Source organism: Neomonachus schauinslandi, chromosome 7, assembly GCF_002201575.2.
Source record: "Neomonachus schauinslandi chromosome 7, ASM220157v2, whole genome shotgun sequence".
Classification (NCBI taxonomy): Eukaryota; Metazoa; Chordata; class Mammalia; order Carnivora; family Phocidae; genus Neomonachus; species Neomonachus schauinslandi.
In genome coordinates, this window is record NC_058409.1 from 105,181,207 (window position 1) to 105,185,578 (window position 4,372).

At 40.8% G+C, this 4,372-nt stretch overlaps 1 pseudogene; it reads right to left on the reverse strand.

The window, feature by feature from the left end:
• Nucleotides 1-1,497: 1,497 nt before the first annotated feature.
• Nucleotides 1,498-3,085, reverse strand: LOC110587161 (annotated as a pseudogene).
• Nucleotides 3,086-4,372: the final 1,287 nt, after the last annotated feature.

Genomic DNA, 4,372 nt, shown 5'->3' on the forward strand with positions numbered 1-4,372 from the left:
AATTGGCAGAACTTAAAAATGCTATCAATGAGGGGCACCTGGGTGGCTCAATCGTTAAATGTCTGCCTTCGGCTCAGGTCATGATCCCAGGGTCCTGGGATCAAGCCCTGCATCGGGCCCCCTGCTCGGTGGGAAGCCTGCTTCTCCCTCTCCCACTCCCCCTGCTTGTGTTCCCTCTCTCACTGTGTCTCTCTCTGTCAAATAAATAAATAAAATCTTTTTTAAAAAAATGCTATCAGTGAGATCCAATCTAATCTAGATAATCTAACAGCTAGAGTAAGCAAGGCAGGAGAACAAATTAGTGACCTGGAAGACCATTTAATAGATAAAAAAGGGAAAAGAGGAGGCCAGGGAAATACAACTCAGAATCCATGAAAATAGAATCAGAGAAATAAGTGACACCATGAAACGTTCCAATGTCAGAATTATTGGAATCCCTGAGGGGGTGGAGAGAGAGAGAGGACTAGAAGATATATTTGAGCAAATCGTAGCTGAGAACTTCCCTAATCTGGGGAATTAAATAAACGTTTGAGTCTAGAGGCAGAGAGGACCCCTCCCAAGATCAAGGAAAACAGGTCAACACCCTGACATATAATAGTAAAACTCACAAATCTAAGAACCAAGGAAACCATCTTAAGGGCAGTTAGGGGGAAGAGATTCCTTATGTACAGAGGGAGGAACATCAGAATAACGTCAGACCTATCCACAGAGACCTGGCGAGCCAGAAAGGCCTGGCAAGACATATTCAGGGTACTAAACAAGAAGAACATGCAGCCAAGAATACTTTATCCGGCAAGGCTGTCATTTAGAATGGATGGAGAGATGCAGAGCTTCCAAGACTGGCAGAAACTGAAAGAATATGTGACCACTAAGCCACGCCTGCATGAAATATTAAGGGGGGTTCTATAAAAGGAGAAAGACCCCAAGAGTGATATAGAAAAGAAATTTACAGGAAAAAGAAAGGTCTTTTTCAAGAAAAAACAAGGTCTTCACAGGCAACATGATGACAATAAATTCATCTTTCAATAATCACTCTCAACGTGAACAGCCTAAATGTTCCCATAAAATGCACAGGGTTGCAGACTGGATAAAAAGACAGGACCCATCTATATGCTGTCTACAAGAGACTCATTTTGAACCTAAAGATACATCCAGACTGAAAGTGAGGGCATTGAAATCCATCTTCCATGCCAGCTGACCTCAAAAGAAAGCTGGGGTAGCAATTTTTTTTTTTTTTTTGAAGTAAAGAAGAGAGTGGAATTTAATCTTTACTTATAGGACACTGCAAGAGAGGAGATTCCACATAGAAATAAGAAACCCACTGAGAGGAGGAGCTTCATACAGGTGGTAGTTTGGAACTGGTCAAGTAGAGTTTCGTTGTAAAAAGTGCTAAAATAACAAAACACATTTAAAAAGAGTTCTTAGTAGAGAAACAGTAAGACAAACTTCTACCCAACAGAGTACACAACAAACAACTTTCTGCCTCAGGTGTACAATCTAAAAGTTAAAAGTCCCAGGAGTGTCATCCTGAACTTGGAACGTATAGCCTTCAGAGGTAGTTTATGGCACAACATTCTGATCTTCCTTTTCCTCTACAGAGAAATACTTCTCAATCAAGTTTAATGAAGCTTTATACACAGACTCATTTTCATGGTTTTGTAGAGCTTCAATTTTGTCCAAATCTCCACATTCTTCAATCATTATACTAAGTTTCTCAGTTTCACCTAGTTTCTCAGCAGCCTGAAAGATGTTTGAAATGGCATCCAGAATAACCAGAATAATTTTGTTATCTTTTGCAGTTAAGAGGTTCATCAATGGTTCTATTATGCCACAATGAATGAGGTATACAATCTGTTCAACTGTCCCACCACTTGTATAGTTGGTCACAGCCCAGACAGCTTCCTTTTGTGTCTTAAAGTCTGCCTTAGAGAGAACACCAATGAGGAATGGGACTAATCCATGATTCACAACTTGCTGTATCTGGTCCTGGCGACCAGCTGTAATGTTTGACATTGTCCACATAGCTTTCTTCTGAATATTAGTTTAGGGGTTCATTAGGAGGCTGGGAAAAACAACAAGTGCTCCTGCATCTATTACAACCTGAGTCTGTTCATCTGTCCCAGTGATAATATTTCCTATGGCTCTTAGTGCAGGAGTCACAATGGGCAATTCAGTAGCTCCTAGAAGCTTCACAATCTGGGGCACAACTCCTGTTTTCACAACCATTTCAATCCATTCATTTGGACCATCCATAAGGTAGGAAATGGCCCAGCAGGTATCTGCCAATACTTCTGGATCATCATGATGCAGGAGACGAACTAAGGTAGGAAGAATCTGCTCAACAGCATCTAATGGGGGTGCAGAATTCTTGTTGTGACAAAGGTTTGAAACTGTCCAAGTAAGGTTACGTAAGTAACCACATGCTAAAGATGACATATCAGGAACTGCAAGGAGAGCCAATAGTGGGTCAACTGCACCATACTTGATAACCAAGTCTCAAAAAACTGAATGATCACCTGCAATGTTTCCTAGAGCCCATACAGCTTGTTCACTGATGTGGGCATGGGAAGATGCAAACAGAGAAATGAATGCTGGGATAGCACCTCCATCTACCACAGCCTTGGTCTGTTCTGACATCCCAGAAGCAATGTTAGTGAGAGCCTAAGCAGATTCAAACTGAATGGGACTACAATCAGTTCTGCCCAAGAAGGACACAAATTTTGGAATCAAACCACCCCGGATTATGTTGTCTATGGGGGGCTGTTTTTCCCTAGAAAGCAGTTTCCTAGCAGCTTCAGTAGCCTGCAGGTGGCTTTCCAAATTGTTGCTATTTAAGCCTTTGACAATGTCATCAACAGACCAATTTACAGTGCCCTGGTTGTTGCGGTTTTCCTGTAGTGGAGAGGTAGCATCATCAGGAAACAAGCTTATGTTTCTCCTTTTCAGCATCTGGTCATCCTTCTTAGCTTTCTTCAGCTCCACATTAACTTCTGTTCGGCACCGCCTCATTTCTGTACTCTTTCCCCTTGTTCTTGAATCTGTTAAGGTGGGCAGCTGGTGAATTAGCATTCTCGTTGGTGGACATGGTTACGAGACAAAAGGAGAAAGCTACACGGCCAGCTCAGGCTTCCACAGGAAGCAGTCTGGGGCATGCAGGCTGTGGGTCAGCTGCCCTCAAAATGTCCACCATGAATCACCCCAATGACAGTGTGGCTCATGCAGCTGGCTGGCACAATTTAAATTTCCCAGTCAGGGGTAGCAATTATTATATCAGACAAATTAGATTTTAAACTAAAGACTGTAGTTAGAGACACAAAAGGACACTATATCATTTTTAAAGAGTCTATCCAACAAGAAGATCTAACAATTGTAAATATTACATAGTTGGCTGCCCCCAACATGGAAGCAGCCAACTACATAAGCCAACTGTTAACCAAAATAGTCATATTGATAACAATACCTTAATTGTAGGAGACCTCAATACTCCACTCTCAGCAACAGGCAGATCATCAAACAGAAAATCAACAAAGAAACAAGAGCTTTGAATGATACATTGGACCAGATGGACCTCATAGATATATACAGAACATTCCACCCTAAAACAACAGAATACTCATTCTTCTTGAGTACACATGGAACTTTCTCCAGAATAGACCACAGACTGGGTCACAAATCAGCTCTCAACCGATACCAAAAGATTGAGATAATTCTCTGGATCTCCTCAGACCATATGCTTTAAAACTGGAACTCAATCACAAGAAAAAATTTGGCAGAAATTCAAACACTTGGAAGCTAAAGACCACTCTGCTCAAGAATGTTTGGGTCAACCAGGAAATCAAAGAAGAACTTAAACAATTCATGGAAACCAATGAGAACAAAAACACATCGGTCCAAAACCTATGGGATACTGCAAAGGCGGTCCTAAGGGGGAAATACATAGCCATCCAAGCCTCACTCAAAAAATAGAAAAATCCTGAATTCACCAACTAACTCTACACCTTAAAGAACTAGAGAAAAAGCAACAAATGATGCCTAAGCCACTCATTAGAAGAGAAATAATTAAGATTAGAGCAGAGATCAATGAATTAGAAACCAGAAACACAGTAGAACAGATCAACGAAACTAGAAGCTGGTTCTTTGAAAGAATTAATAAGATCAATAAACCACTGACCAGACTTATCCAAAAGAAAAGAGAAAGGACCCAAATTAATAAAATTATGAATGAAAGGGGAGAGATCACGACTAACATCAAGGAAATAGAAACAATTATTAGAAATTATTATCAACAACTATATGCCAATAAACTGAGCAATATGGATGAAATGGAGGCCTTCCTGGAAACCTATAAACTGCCAAGACTGAAACAGGAAGA